General features: G+C 45.8%; 1 protein-coding gene and 1 long non-coding RNA gene across 4 annotated transcripts in view; one reads left to right on the top strand and one right to left on the bottom strand.

Annotated features, from left to right (window-relative positions):
- Positions 1 to 657: 657 nt before the first annotated feature.
- The window catches only part of LOC146796753 (uncharacterized), a 37,291-nt gene continuing 21,053 nt past the window's right edge, over positions 658 to 16,895 (bottom strand). Inside the window, exons 2-3 of one of the 2 annotated variants that reach the window (XR_014969666.1) lie at positions 9,768 to 9,928; positions 658 to 882 (exon numbers count right to left, since the gene is read on the bottom strand). This is a non-coding gene — a long non-coding RNA (uncharacterized LOC146796753). Of the gene's footprint in view, positions 883 to 2,193; positions 4,103 to 9,767; positions 9,929 to 16,895 lie in introns of those variants that run through there. The other variant, XR_014969665.1, reaches the window with a different exon arrangement.
- The window catches only part of AQP8 (aquaporin 8), a 79,119-nt gene continuing 76,333 nt past the window's right edge, over positions 14,110 to 16,895 (top strand). For both annotated transcript variants that reach the window (XM_085629459.1, XM_085629461.1), the window contains exon 1: positions 14,110 to 14,569. The gene's annotated coding sequence lies outside the window, so the exon portion shown is untranslated. The remainder of the gene's footprint in view (positions 14,570 to 16,895) is intronic.

The raw sequence follows: 16,895 nt of genomic DNA on the forward strand, positions 1-16,895 counted from the left end.
CAAGTGTTATTTTATTACTAAATCGTATATGATCTTTAACACACAATAATTTAATAAATTATTTATGTTAGTATATATTTTTTAAAGGTGACAGCGGCTATGCCATCCGTCCCCAGCTACTTATACTCTATCTTGACACACGCACTCCAAGACAAAGAAGGTACAACACAGCACACAAACACACGTGCTTAGATTTTTTGAGAAATCTTTTGGAATTCTAAAGGGAAACTTCAGATGTCTTCACAAAAGTGGTGGAGCACTTCCATGTACACAAGACATATCATGTAAAATGATAGCCTGCTGTGTAATGTTCCACAATTTAACAATTAGCAAAAGCTTACCATCAGTGCTAATGGATGTAGACTCAGATGATGTTGAAAATACCCCATCATCACCCCAGCTGCTGAGTTTAAAGCACGCTGTACAGAAATCACAAACAACTATTTTTGGGTACGTTTTTTGAACTTGTAGAAAATAGTTACTTTTTAAATCATACCTTATTATAACTTTTGTTCCATTTTATTCCCACAGGCTTCCATTTTGTTTTAGAAAAAAAGTTAACATTGTCCAGAAAAATATAGAAAGACTGGAAAACGAAAAATAAAATATTATTCTCTAAAAGAACTTACTTTATGGAATGCAATAAAGAAATCTAAACGTAATATCTCTTTTTCCCTTTGCATCCAGAAGCAGGTGCAATGCTAACTGTTCTGAGTCCTTGAACCTCTGAGCTACTGCTACCACTGCCTTACTACTTCTTGGACAGAGAAACAACGGATATCCTGAAGTGCAGGGAATCTGCAGGTGCAGTTTCACTCTCCCCTGCATCCTTTTCCTGAAAGTCCTCTTGCATCCCTGCTGATTCCACATTGGGTTGTGTTTCTGTGTATGAAGAAAAAGAGATTAGTTTCCTCTAAACTTCACAATTATTATTTTAAAAATATAACAATTAGTAATTATTTTTAGGTTGGACTTGCAGGTGCGGAGAGCGACTTGTTGGAAACCCCGCCATCTGATGGACCAGTCTTGCAAATGTGAATCATGGGTGTTATAAGCATGGAGTAATGCAAACTTCAAACTTTTTAATGCCACGCCCCCCAGTATAAAATAAACAAATCATTGCCCCCCCTCAGAATTTTTTCTGAATTATTCTATTCAATTGCAAGGTTTAAGTGTGTCTAGATTTATTTAAAATTAGAGTTATGTTAAACCTTTTAAAATTGGCCCATTACAGAGTTGCTGACTGCTGATCATTTGTTTTCAGCTTAATACAAAGCACTGCTTTCACCATGATGCTTCTTTTGACCAGAGCCTGGTGCCCCCCATGGGATCAGTTAAGGCCCCCCTAGGGGGGACCGCCCTCCCCCGTTTGAAGACCCCTGGAGCAATGAGAAGAGAAAACAAATTAGTGTGCTTTGTGTAGGTAGTTTCATAGACTATTGTCCAGAAGTTGTGGGTAGCTTTATATTGGGGGAAAAAAACACAAAAGAATTCCTTTAAAAAACTTTAGTGACAATGACTTTACAGTAATATGTAATCTTCACTGTAATCTTCAAGGACTGAAACAGCTGAGGAATCTATGTAATAATATCCTTCTCATGACCTCTCTCATGACATCACAGGTGACATCATTGATGATATCACTACTGGCAGTTCATGACATTTCATGTGACATCACAGTTTATATCAATGACGTCAACGGTGGGATCATATGACACCATACTTTTAAGCATGCTCAAACGCTGCCTGTCCCTCGGCACTCCATACCACGCGGTGCATTTTAGGACCCGAATAGATGTAATGCTGCATGTCTATTATAGAAGGCCTCCCACTGAACCCTAAAATAAAAAGAGGGGAGACTAACATAGATACTATAGGAGAATCTGGGATGCAAAGTCCTAAGAGCTTAGTCCAACAAAATAGGAACTTGAAGCCTATAGAGGAATTTGCAGTGAAAATATCAATCTATTCTTTTTCAATACGGCAGGAAAATTAATTCACCTCAAAATTCGCAATTGTGTTATGCTAGATTTTTTTTTTAAAGTACTAATATGCTGGTGTTTTGGTGCTATCTGTAAATAACCTTTAGAAAGAATTAGTGGAACGCCCAACACTGTCTAGAGCTTTACGTAATTTTTCTAAAACAACATATTTTTACAGATATTTTTCAAATTTATCAAAAAAGACACAGCTCATTTAGAGCACCTTTATTATCCATAGTTTTATGAATGTCGATTACATGCACCACCAATTCTTGCAAATAATACATTAACAACTACCATTAAAATACCAGCTATCAAAAGTAGAATAAGTCATTACATGCACTCATAACTGTCTAAAACCCAGTGAGATAATTAGTTTTAGTTGTTATCGACAAGTTTCGGCATACAATTTCTCAGCCTTCATAAGGATTATTATTGTAATCACTCAATTTCCCTCTCAGTGCATCTTTCTTTACAAATATCCTCAAGACTTGTATTGACAGAGTAGCCATTGTAGAAGAAACTATATTGGAGTGGCATGGATTTAATCGTAAACAACTGACACAGGCAGATGCATGATGAAGAGCTTTGAGCTACTCAGTTCTGCACTTGAGAAATCATCAGTACTTTACTTTCTTAGATAGATCTGGGTGTTATTCATGCTTTTTCTACTGGACAAAGGTACTTCAAAGTTCTGTAGGTTTCCACTTAGGATGAAAAGTGTAGCTGGAAATGTGTTTGGATGTGAAGACTAAGGTTTGGGTGTGATATTTTTTTCTATTAACATACCTGAACAAATGTCGGCGAAAGGACCTATGTTGTTGGTGTTTAGGTAATGTTTTGACACAACCTCAAAAGATCAGGCTGATCTTTAGGCAATAATTTTTAGTCGGTGCAGAGCTTAATTTGAGCCGGTGGTTCCCCCTGCTCTGCACCGGCATCTAATTGTCAACACCAGGGCTTATGACAGTCTGCCACATGGTGGCGCTGTCTGGCTAAATTGGGTACAAGCAGAACAGCAGCTGTTTATTAGTTCAATTTACATTTACAATGACTAATATCTGCCTCCTAAGCCATTCGTATAGCTTTGGGAGCCTGGAATAGTATGAATTGTCACACTTGTAGGAGTGTGATTGTTAGTAGCTGTACTGTCATTGGCAGCTGGCAGAGGCAATGAGTGGTACAAGCTACAGTGGCCTCCTGATGAGAGCCCTGGCCAGTGGCATAGCTAGACCTTGTGCTGCATGTGGCGGTTCTTGCATTTTCCAGCTGTGGTGGGCGCATGTAAGAGCGGGGGTAAGGCGATTTACGTTTGCCACCCGTGATGGTCGCCTGATCCTCCACATCCCAAGACCTGCTGACCTTCAGGAGACGGCTCAAGACCTGGCTATTCGACCAGTAGCGACAACCCCCCCTCTCCTCTCCCTCAGCGCCTTGAGACCCTCACGGGTAAGTAGTGCGCTTTACAAATCTTGTGATTGATTGTGATTGATTGGTAAGAGCGGGGGGAGGTCGCTGCCCCCAAAACTCATACTGCCCCACACCCTCCCCTTGCAACGACAATGGCCCGGCACTTATTCTTTTACAAATTAAAAACTGAATAGGTGAAGTCTATAGAGGTTTCCAGGTTGACTAACTGAGAGCAGTGCTGAGGAAGAGAAGCCAGACTCTTAGATCACCGTCCACACTGGTGGTCTTTACGGTACTGAGGAGAATCATGTGTACAGCTGCGAGAAGCAGTTGCCAAGGTGCTGAGTAGAACCAGAAATGTGCTTCATTCCCCGGTATCGGTGGTGTGAGGAGCATGGCCGCCATCCTGAAATCTGACAATTTCCAGGCTGAATCCTGCAGCATGCTCAAGGTAAGCTCACTTCTTAGTCAATTGAAGGTTCACCTCTTGATTGATTAGCGACATTTATAACAAGCTCAGTATCACGAGGTCTATTGACGAAGGTGTATTTCACCCTTTCCATTCTTTGCTTCCCCAGTCATTGCACATTTTACCATCTCACTTTCTTAAACATGCTGACGAATAACTTTGCAAGTGCCTCACATGCCTTCGTTCTGAACAGGATACCAGAAGCATCTGACGGAAAATTGTCTGACATAAATATTGTGTCCTAAATATCAAGAAGATATAAGAAAGAAAATGATTTACTATTTTTAACCCCACATGTTGTAGCACAATATTTATGTAGTTGATAGTCTGACGTTTAACCATCCAGGCACACCTACAGTAAGAGCATGGGGGCTTTACACACACACCTATAGTAAGAGCATGGGAGCTTTACTCACACCTACAGTAAGGGGAGGTAAGGTTCCTACACACATTTATGAAAAGGATGTAAGGTTCAGCAGGTCAGATATACATACCTACAGTGAGACAATGGGAGGTTCAGAACCACCCACAGGAAGAGGATGGAAGGTCCAACTCAACCACCATAGGTCCCTACACATCCACCATAAGAGAATGCGAAGTTCAAATACACCCACAGGAAGTGGGTGGAAGGTTCAGACATACCCACAGGAAGAGGGTGGGAGGTTCAGACACACCCATAGGAAAAGGATGGGAGGTTCACACACCCACAGGAAGAGGATGGGAGGTTCAGGCACACCCACAGTAAGAGGATGGAAGCTTCATACACAACCATAATGAGGTTCAGACACCCCCCGCATTAAGAGAATGGGAGGTTCAGACACCCACAGAAAAAGGATGGAACGTTCAGACTCCCACAGTAAAAGGATGGAAGGTTCAGACACACACAGAGGAAGAGGATGGGAGGTTCAGGCACATCGACAGGAAGAGGATGGAAGGCCCAGACACCCACAGGAAGAGGCTGGAAGGTTCAGACACAACCACAGGAAGAAGTTGGAGGATGCGGCCACACCCACAGGAAGAGGATGGAAGGTTCAGATATCCACAGAAAAGGATGGAAGATTCAGACACACCCACAGGAAGAGGATGGAAGGTTCGGCCACACCCACAGAAAGAGGATGGAAGGTTCAGACATTCGCAGGAAGAGGATGGAAAGTTCAGACACACCCTCAGGGAGAAGATGGGAAGTTCAAACACACTCACAGGAAGATGATGGAAGGTTTGGCCACACCCACAGGAAGAGGATGGAAGGTTCAGACACCCTTGGGAAGAGGATGGGAGGTTCAAACACATCCTCAGGAAGAGGATGGGATGTGCAGACACACCCACAGGAAGATGATGGGAGGTTTGGACACACCCACAGAAAGAGGATGGAAGGTTCAGACACCCAGAGAAAGAGGATGGAAGGTTCGGACAAACCTACAGGAAGAGGATATACCGTTCAGCCACACCCCACAGGAAGAGGATGGAAGGTTCAGACACCCACAGGAAGAGGATGGAAGGTTCAGACACACACAGGAAGAAGATGGGAGGTTCCGACACATCCTAAGGAAGAGGATGGAAGGTTCAGACACACCCACAGGAAGAGAATGGGAGGTTCGGCCACACCCACAGGAATAAGTTGGAAGGTGTGGCCATTCCCACAGGAAGAGGATGGAAGGTTCAGACGCCCACAGAGAGGATGGAAGGTGCAGACACACCCGCAGGAAGAGGATGGAAGGTTCGGCCACACCCACAGAAAGAGGATGGAAGGTTCAGACTCACAGAAAGAGGGTGGAAGGTTCAGCCACACCCACAGGGAGAGGATGGGAGGTTCAGCTACACCCACAGGAAGAAGATGGAAGGTTTGCCCACACCTACAGGAAGAGGATGGAAAGTTCAGACACCCACAGGAAGAGAATGGGAGGTTCAGAAACATCCACAGGAAGAGGATGGAAGGTTCAGACACACCCACATGAAGAGAATGGGAGGTTCAGACACATCCACAGGAAGAGGATGGGAGGTTCAGACACGCCCAGAGGGTGAGGATGGGAGGTTCGGCCATACCCACAGGAAGAAGATGGAAGGTTCAGCCACACCCACAGGAAGAGGATGGTAAGTTCAGACACCCACAGGAAGAGAATAGGACATTCAGACACATCCACAGGAAGAGGATGGGCGGTTCAGACACACCCACAGAAAGAGTATGAAAGGTTCAGTCTCACCCACAGTAAGAGTGTGAAAGGTTCAGACACTCACAGGAAGAGGATGGAAGGTTCAGGCACACCCACACGGAGAGGAAGTGAGGTTGAGACACACCCAGAGGAAGAGGATGGAAGGTACAGTCACACCCAGAGGAAGAGGATGGAAAGTTCAGACACCCAGAGGAAGATGATGGGAGGTTTACACACCCAGAGGAAGAGGATTGGAGGTTTGTGCACGCCCACCATAAGAGAATGGGAGGTTCTGACATTCAAAAGGAAGAGAATGGGAGGTTCAGACACACCCACAGGAAGATGATGGGAGGTTCAGACACATCACAGGGAGAGGCTGGGAGGGTCAGACCCATATATAGGAAGAGGGTTCTAGGTTCATATGGACCCACCTTAAGAGAATGGGGGTTCAGACACACCCACACAGGAAGAGGATGGGAGGTCCAGGCACACCCACAGGAATAGGATGGAAGGTTCAGACACTTCCACAGGAAGAGGATGAAAGATTCAGATGTACACACAGGCAGGAAATGGGAGGTTCAGACACACCCACAGGAAGAGGATGGAAGGTTCAGACATCCACAGGAAGAGGATGGAAGGTACAGACATACACACAGTAACAGGATGGGAGGTTCAGACACACCCAATGGAAAAGGATGGGAGGTTCGGACACACCCACAAGGAGAGGATGGGAGGTTCAGGCACAACCACAGGAAAAGGGTGGAAGGTGCGGACACACCCACAGGAAGATGATGGGGAGTTTGGACACACCCACAGAAAGAGGATGGACGGTTCAGACACCCAGAGAAAGAGGATGGAAGGTTCAGACAAACCCACAAGAAGAGGATGGGAGGTTCAGACACCCACAGGGAGAGGATGGGAGGTTCAAACACACCACAGGAGGAAGGTGCGGCCACACCCACAGGAAGAGGGTGGAAGGTTCAGACACCCACAGAAAGAGGATGGAAGGTAAAGACACACATACTGAAAGAGGATGGAATGTTCGGCAACACCCACAGAAAGAGGATGGAAGGTTCAGACACTCACAGAAAGAGGGTGGAAGGTTCAGACACACCCACAGGGAGAGGATGGGAAGTTCAGATACACCCAAAGGAAGAAGATGGGAGGTTCAGAAACATCCACAGGAAGAGGGTGGAAGGTTCCGACACACCCACAGGAAGACGATGGGAGGTTCAGACACATCCACAGGAAGAGTATGGGAGGTTCAGACACACCCACAGGGTGAGGATGGGAGGTTCGGCCACAACCACAGGAAGAAGATGAAAGGTTCAGACACCTACAGAAACAGGATGAAAGGTTCATCCTCACCCACAGGAAGAAGGTGGAAGGTACAGACACTCACAGGAAGAGGATGGAAGGTTCAGGCACACCCACAGGGAGCGGATGTGAGGTTCAGACATACCCACAGGAAGAGGATGGGAGGTTCAGACACATCCACAGGAACAGGACGGACAGTTCAGACACCCACAGGAAGAGAAAGGAAGGTTCAGCCACACCCAGAGGAAGAGGATGGAAGGTTCAGACACCCACAGGAAGATGATGGGAGGTTTACACACCCCGAGGAAGAGGATTGGAGGTTCAAGCACACCCATAGGAAGAGGATGGGAGGTTCTAATACACCCACAGGAAGAAGATGGAAGGTTCGTCACACCCACAGGAAGAGGATGGAAGGTTCAGACACCCACAGGAAGAGGATGGAAGGTTCAGACGGTTCAGACACATCCACAGGAAGAGGATGGGAGGTTCAGACACACCCACAAGAAGAGGATGGGAGGTTCAGGCACACCCACAGGAAGAGGGTGGGAGGTGCAGACACAACCGCAGGAAGATGATGGAAGGCTCAGACACACCCACAGGAATAAGATGGTAGGTTTGGTGACACCACAGGAATAGAATGGAAGGTTCAGACACCCACAGGAAGATGATGGGAGGTTTACACACCTAGAGGAAGAGGGTTGGAGGTTCAAGCACACCCACCCTAAGAGAATGGAAGGTTCAGACACTCACAGGAAGAGGGTGGAAGGTTCAGCCACACCCAGAGGAAGAGGATGGAAGGTTCAGTCACACCCAGAGGAACAGGGTAGAAGGTTCAGACAACCACAGGAAGATGATGGGTGGATTACACATCCAGGGGAAGAGGATTGGAGGTTCAAACACACCCACCATAAGAGAATGGGTAATTCAGACACCCACAGAAAGAGGATGGAAGGTTCAGACACACCCACAGGAAGAGGGTGGGAGGTTAAGACACACCCACAGGAAGAGGATGGGAGGTTCAGTCACACCCAGAGGAAGAGGATGGAAGGTTCAGACACACCCAGAGGAACAGGGTAGAAGGTTCAGACAACCACAGGAAGATGATGGGTGGATTACACATCCAGGGGAAGAGGATTGGAGGTTCAAACACACCCACCATAAGAGAATGGGTAGTTCAGACACCCACAGGAAGAGGATGGAAGGTTCAGACACACCCACAGGAAGAGGATGGGAGGTTCAGACCCATCACAGGCAGAGTTTGGGAGGGTCAGACCCGTCTATAGCAAGAGGGTACTAGGTTCATATGGACCCACCTTAAGAGAATGGGGGTTCAAACACACCCACACAGTAAGAGGATGGGAGGTGCAGGCACACCCACAGGAAGATGATGGACAGTTCAGACACTTCCACAGGAAGAGGATGGAAGGCTCAGACTTACACACAGGAAGAGGATGGGATGTTCAGACACACACAGGAAGAGTATGGGAGGTTTGGACATGCACACAGGGAGCGGATGAAAGGTTCAGACACGCCCACAGGGAGCTGATGGTAGGTTCAGACACACCCACAGGAAGAGGATGGGAGGTTCAGGCACACCCACAGGAAGAGGTTGGGAGGTCCAGACACACCCACAGGAAGATGATGGAAGGCTCGGACAAACCCACAGGAAGAAGATGGAAGGTTCGGCCTCACCCACAGGAAGAGGATGGAAGGTTCAGACACCCACAGGAAGAGGATGGGAGGTTCAGACACACCCACAGGAAGAGGATGGAAGGTTCAGGCACCCACAGAAAGAAGATGAAATGTTCAGCCTCACCCACAGGAAGAGGGTGGAAGGTTCAGACACTCTCAGGAAGAGGATGGAAGGTTCATACGCACCCACAGAGAGAGGATGGGAGGTTCATATTTACCCACAGGAAGAGGATGGGAGGTTCAGGCACATCGACAGGAAGAGGATGGACGGTTCAGACACTCGGAGGAAGAGGATGGAAGGTTCAGACACCTACAAGAAGATGATGGGAGGTTCAGCCATCCACAGAAAGAGGATGGACGGTTCAGACACACCCACTGGAAGAGGGTGAAAGGTTCAGACACCCACAGGAAGGAGATTGATGGTTCGGCCACAGGAAGAGGATAGGAGGTTCAGGCACACCCATAGGAAGCGGATGGAAGGTTCAGACACACCCACAGGAAGAGGATGGAAGGTTCAGACACACCCACAGGGAGAGGATGGGAGGTTCAGAGACACCCACAGGAAGAGGATGGGTGGTTCAGACCCATCTATAGGAAGAGGAAATTAGGTTCATATGGACCCACCTTAAGAGAATGGGGGTTCAGAGAGACTCACAGGAAGACAGTGGAAGGTTAATACACACCTCAATGAAAAGGATGGGAGGTTCAGGCACATCTAGAATAAGAGGAAAAGAGATTCACACTGACCTACTTAAAAGTAATGGAAAGTTCAGACACCAATAGTGTAAGAGAACAGCAACTTCAGTCATGCCTGTAGTAAGAGGAGAAGGAAATCAGGCGTGCCCACATTAAGCGTGAAATGGGCCTGAAACAACTCCTGGACTAGGAGAATGGAAGGTCCAATAAGTCTGTAAAAAGAGGAATGAACATTTCTGAATTAACAAACCAAAACACAGGATAACATAGCATAGAATCACATCACAACTGGAAGACAGTACAGCTCTGCAGAATGTAACAAACCAGGGCAAAGGATATCACAGCACAGCATAGTATTGCCCAGAGTAGTATAACATAAAAAGTCACGCTTGCAAAAGGAGTTTTAACCATTTTCTGTCCTAGCTGCAGTCATTGGCTTATGCAAAGCTTATTTTCAAAAGTAAAATGTTGCATTGTTCCCTATTATGTACTTCAGACAAATGTTCAATGTTTCCTGTCTTACCTTCGACCGTGCTTTATTTTCCTGCGCATTACGAGATAACTTTCAGTGCATAGTGAGATAATTTTCACTCTAATCAAACCCAGTCAAGGTGGATAATAGGTGCAGACTATTTATCTGGAAGTTTTCCTTTTGCTGACGTTTTCTTTGCACAGTGGTATTGGCAGGAGAAGTTGTCTCTCGCCCTGCATTCAAGGTACCATTTGATTTCAGTGGGGCCTGTAAAGGCAGCTACCCGCCCCATCGGAATTCCAAGGTCTGAAGTAATTCCGAGGCAGGGGTGTAACTCAGTTAGTGAAATTCGGGGGGTGTGAATCTCAAATGTTCCCGCTAGAAAAGCAGTGAGCCACAGGTTGAATGTGTGAGGTGACCAATGCTTGGGATGGACAGTTCCAATGCGGCGAAGGATCAGTACTGATTTGCATTAGGTGGGCCTCTGGGGCTGATTTAGAGTTTGGCGGACAGGTACTCTGTTGCAACGGTGATGGAGTACCATGTCCCACAAACGCAAGGTCTGTCTGCTCAATTTTACATGGGTTGAACTACAAATTTTACACCAAAGAAGTAAAATGTACTCTGTCATTGTAAAACTTCCTTTGACAGCTTCGGAAGTAAGCCATCCGGCTGACCACCCTATAGAGAGTGAACGGTCAAATGTCTGTTTTTTTCATTGTCCATCACCACCAGGTGTAGGGATCATTAGTTTTTTTATTTTTTTTTTTAAATAATCTCTGCTTTGGGAGTTTGTTATTGGCAACAAAAAAAAATTGGGAAAAGTTTGATGGAAAGCTATCACGTTTGACCGAGCCATCCGTTAAACTTTTTCTACAGTGACAGGAACCACCATGACGAGGGGTTCTGCCATTTTACAGAGCTGTCTGCAGGGCTGGCAGGCACCTCTTAATTTGGCGGATGGAGTAAAGGCAGAAAAGCCCTCCACCACATTGTCTGCCTTTACTCAGTTTGCTGAAGCCTAAACGAGGCCCTCTGTCTAGAGTGGTATAGTGGGCAACAGTATAATAGTTTGGAATACTACCCCGGAGGATTTCCAATGGTTAGACTATTTGCAAACATTCATCCCGTCACCATTTAGGAGTTTGCTTGCCAACAGTATGCCAAGAAACCTGAGACTGGCGTAGTTTTCCAAGCCAGCTACTGCCAATGTTTGTAAACTCCAGAGTAGTACATTTGCGTCCATTCAATGAGTACTTTTATGGCTATGGGTGCAGATTTGCTACATTTTGGAAACCTAGGGGCATATGTATCAAAAGATTTTTTAATCGCAAACGCTGCGATTCGCAAAATAACAGCGTTTGCGATTAAAAAATCGGTAATCGGGATGTATGAGCCACATCCCATCGCAAAATTAAGGAATTGCTAATTTAGCGATTTCTTAATTTTGCGTAAGCATTTAAGAAATCGCAAATTGCGATTTCTTAAATGATATGTAAAAAGCACCCAAGTTGTGCGAATTATCCTTAAGAAATCGCAAATTACCACCAACTTCCAGTTGGTGGTAATTTGCGATTTCCTTTCAAAAAGCACTTTTTTGAATTTTACAAAGTGCCACGTGGCGCTCATACATGCCCTTAGGGCATGTATGTGCGCCATATGCACACACATGCTCATTTCAGGGGTGCATCAGGGTGTCATCATGACACCCTTGAACCTTTGAAATTATTCTCAAATTGCGATTAGCAAATTGCGATTCGCTATTTGAGAATTACTTCCCATTCATTCCTATGGGTCTCCTGGCCCATAGAAATGAATGGGCAGGTATTCCTTAATTGCGATTTCGCAATTTGCTAATGGCAATTAAGGAATTTTAAGAAATCGCAAAAAGTTTGCAATTTTTTTAATACATCATGTTTTGCAATTCTCAAATAGCGATTCTTTAAAAATTGCTATTTGAGAATCGCAAATGGTGATGTTGATACATATGCCCCCAAGTCACTAAGTAGCATATTTACAAAGAAGGGGTGCAACACAGTGCAGCAAGCAAAGGTGCTGCTCTGTGTTGCTTCACCTGAAGGGAGCTGAACTGCACCATCTCTGCATAGAAATGGCACAGATCTGCTCTCTCCATGGGAGGGGGCACTTTGGGCTGCCGAGCGCCATACTGCAAGGGCGACTGCATTATGGTCAGGATAGTTTTTGTACAGGAAGGAGTGCCTTCCTGCATAACAACTATCCTTTTAGGCTTATTCCTCTTTGTACGCGTGGTACATGCAGCACGCATGCAAAGGGGATGTTGGGAGGAGAAATAAATATTTTTCGTTTCATTACGCAGCCTCTGGCAGTTGCACAATTTTGGCGCAAACCCATGTCTTCAAAGCTTTGTGTAAATATAGGTTTGCATCAAAATCTATGGGTGGATTTATGGGAATGCCCATGTAGGAACCATGGAAAGCCCACTTGACGCAAAGTACCGCAAGCAGCTCAATGCGCTGCATTACTTTTTCTTACAAAGCTATGCAAGTCGACATTTGCGTGGCTTGGTATATACTAAAAAAAGAATTTTGCATCGGGCTATATCAAAAACGTTACACAACCCTGATGGTAATTCTTTGTAAATCTGTGTCTGAATATATTTAAGTTCCTGATCCAAAATTGAACAAGTTAAAACCTCTTAGTGAAAACAGGACGACAGGAAAAAACTGACATAGACATAGCAGACCCGAATCAGGGCCCCAGACCCAACTACCAAGCCAGGAATGTATTTATTTGGGGTGCCACACCCCAAATACTCCTGTGAAGCTATGGCACTGACCTGAGGATCTGGTAAATTTCACCTTGGAATCTGGGGGTAAAACTCCAGAGGACAGTGACAAATTACCGGGGGAGTCATACCGGAATTAGCGATTTCCCTGGTGATTCTTCATTTCTCAGGGGTTCTTCAAGGTTCCACCTGTAATCCTTGTTATCTCTGCCTCTCTGGATTTACAGGAACCCCGGGAACCTGAACTATTCACGGAGATGGGGAGATTAATGACTCACAACGCGTGAGCCCCTAAAGAGGTCCTGTTTACTGTGAAGTGCATCTTGCGTAGATCTTGTTAGCGTTAAATAAGGACACATGCAACATTAATTATTCAAACAGTAATGATTTTCATGTGAAAGTGGGAGACTTTGCAACCTTGACAACTTTGCACACAAGCCCATAGTTAGAGTTTGTAAGGTTCTGGAATACCTGTAGCAAAAGGGAACAAAATCACAGGTTATCCAAAATTTAGAGCATGGTCTAACTTTAAATCAGTTTCGAAGAGGTGTAAACTCTCGCCCAGTCACGTGATGTCCGGGCTCTCAAAGTCTTTCCTGGCACCTGGAACTCTTTGTCAACCATTCAGAAAGGTTTCAAACTTCTGTTCTCTGGTGCTGCTGAATTCCGCCCTGTCATATGCTCTTTCAGTGAACATTAGATTCTGACAATAGTTTTATTGGCGATTTTAGAATGAATATATATATATGTGAATCTTGCCAGCAGGCCTGCATATCCCTGGCAGCACAATCTTGTGCATGCATGCATCTTTTACTAAGTAAAAAAAATCTATAAAAGAATAGAGAGTCATGCTGGTAAAAAATCTACAAAGAATTTAGGAGGGAATGCTGCAATAGATGCCAGCAGTGCCGGAGCCAGAACAGTTCCAGCCCTGAGAGAGGCAGCAGTCGTTGCAGGTGAGTTGTGACCTCTAACTCACTGCAGGAATGCATCCCTGCCCCTCCTCTTGGCTCAAATCAGGCGAAGTCGCTCAACCCTCGGACTCCCTGATAAGGTTCTTCCACTCGCGTGTGATTGGAGGGTTCCTGCCGCCTGTCACAGTTGATGATGAGTTTTTTTTTGGACTTGTTCCAGTCATAACACCTGAAAAGCGCCCTGTGCTCACTGTCCTGCTTCACTCTGCTCCTGACGGGTGGAGTGGTTGAGTATTCAGAAGCGCCGTCCAGAGGTAAGGTAGAGAGCCCACCTCAGGTGCGTTGAGCGTTGGCCATCGTCAACTTCAATTGGGGGCAAGGACCGCTCTGGGACCCCAGAAACAACCACTCTAGCAGCGACCACTCCTGCAGCGACCATTCCTGCACCGACCACTACTGCAGCGACCAATCCTGCACCGACCACTCCTGCAGCGACCAATCCAGCAGTAACTTCTGCAACAACACCCACTGCCAAACCAGCCCTACCAGCAGTGCCACCGGTGCAGCACCCACCTTGCAGCGACCGCTCCAGCGACATCCACCCAAGCAGCAAGCACGCCTAGCAGCGACCGACCCACAGTGACCGTCCAGACACTGACCACCTGGCCAGCTCCCTAAGAACGGAAAGAGAGTGAAAAGGGTGAGTCTCACTAAAATAAGGATCCCTGAAAAGATATTGTTGGGGGGGGGCGGGGGTGATCTGTTCTTTATGGCCCATAGGTGAAGTCAATGGAAACTTCGTGGGATAAAGGTGTTATCGTGGCTCACTTGTACTTGTGTATCAGGTGTCTTCATGCTGGTCCCATAAATACTTAGCATTAATATGGTGCCTTTTTACACTCTCTCTCAAAATATGACTGTCTTTGCTGCCCTCGTGCTACACCCTCATGAGTAGTACAGATTGTCTTTTTCCCTCGCAGCCAAATAACTAGATGAGAAAAGGGTTGCACTTACATGTCTTCTGGATACTACAGCTGCATATGTGCAGAGTTTATGTGTCAGTGGTTGTATGGGGTGTGGATTCTGACATAATACCTTCCAACCCCAGATGGAGACAATCCTGTTCAAGAAGCAATGTGTTGTCCCTCAGACCCTGTGCTTCTCCTTCACCCCAAAATCATATATGCGATGTAGCACATCTGTTGTTAGTTATCTTATTTGTTCTTTTATGCCCTATACTTCTTTCTCTGTGTTGTTGCACACTTCCTAAAGCCCTCCCTTCAAGTATCCTTATAACACGTAGAAAAGAGAATTCTGAAGAGATTCACTTGTACTGCCTTAAAAAATAATTTAAGTGAGGTGCAGCGCGTCTTGAAATACAAGGCAAACCTTGCTGCAGCATCACAATGCCAAGCCCTCAACATGTTTCGGCCACTTTGCACTTCTGCAGGAGGAGCAAACATTGTGAAACCCAAACTTTCTGAAAAATATCACTATGTCTTCTACAATAACAAGGCTGGTGTTACTAGTACTAGTACCAATAACACTAGTGGTTGTGCTACTCCAAGAATTACCACCACTACTGTGGCTACAGTATTGCTACACATAGTAGCCTTACTGGTTAGAAAGGTTATGCCCACCTTCCTAAAATACCTGTGTTCATTGTTTTTCAAGATTGTCTTTCTGACCTCACAGTACTCTAAATAGGCATCAAAAATCACCAATGTTTTCAGTTTGGTGCCACCCTGCACCCAGGATGTGCAAAGTAGGAATTCTGGTCAGAGCTGGAAATCAAAAATAGGGGAGAACAGAACATTGTGAAAAGCGGGCAAGTCTGGGTAATCTAAGACAGGGTTGGGCAAAGCTGTGGGTTAGGTTATATGTATGATGTATGTGTGTATGTTGGAGGGGGAGACCCTTTATAAAAAAAATGCAAATGAAGAAGAAAGCATCTCGCCACAGCTGTCGACAACCATAAACACTGTTTTACATTTTCCCTGGCTGTGATGAGTAAACACAACTGTTTCGCACTAAAATGTCGGGAAGAATAAAGGATCAACAAACCTCGAGTTTCATAAAGTTGCAAGGAAACCAGTATTAAAGTGACCTTGAGATGAAGCGTCACATCCATGTTCACTGCCACGCTGTACCTGGGGAGAAATATTGCCAGGGAGTAAATATTGAAAAGGCAGCAAAATCTGTGGGCCACAGTAGCCGCCATTAGGGACCTACGGGAAACTTCCTTTGCGTCATAGAAACTTGGCACCCGGTAGAACGTGGGAGATGTGAGCGCGGAAGGCAGCGCTCTCCAAAGTCGTTCCTGGAGGGCCGCATCCATGCCATATTTTTATCATATCTACGTTCAGATAAATTTAGTAAATTTAGTTTCCTTAAAATCTGGCATGGATCCAGCCCTCCAGGAACGACTTTGGAGAACCCTGGTGTAAGGCATCGCTGTCCCGGGTGGTCTTATTAAGCCACTGTGGGTGACCACAGATGGAGGACTGGGGGATGGGTGGCTGTATGATGGATGGTCAGGTGGACAAGAACAGGGTGGATGAGTGAAAGGTTGTTTAGAGTAATGGAAGGATGTAGGGACACATCAACGGATTTAGAGGGGAATGAAGGGACCGGTATGGATGGCTGAATGGACTGGTGAATAGATTGAAGAATATACTGGTGTAGCTCCTCTCGGCGGCTGATGCGCCTTAAGGCTCTTTCTGGCTTTAAGCATTGGCAGCAAGGATGCTTTGACTCAGTTTTGGTGTCTTCCAATAGGATCGACACGTGGTTGTCTCGTCTCAGCCCAGCTGTGGTAACAAGCAGCTGTGTCTGCAGGGACGGGGACATTTAATGATGCATGGCCCCCCCCTAAAGGGAATGGGACATGTTAGGAAAAATAACAAATATTCCGAAGTGCTACATCTAGACTCAGTTCTCGCCAGGAAGAAGGATGTTAGTTTGTGCATGACACCCACCTTATCTGCATCGTCTCCTGGGCATATCTGTCCGTTTTGGTGCCCACG

The sequence above is a fragment of the Triturus cristatus genome, chromosome 10 (genome assembly GCF_964204655.1).
Source record: "Triturus cristatus chromosome 10, aTriCri1.1, whole genome shotgun sequence".
NCBI classification, from domain to species: Eukaryota; Metazoa; Chordata; class Amphibia; order Caudata; family Salamandridae; genus Triturus; species Triturus cristatus.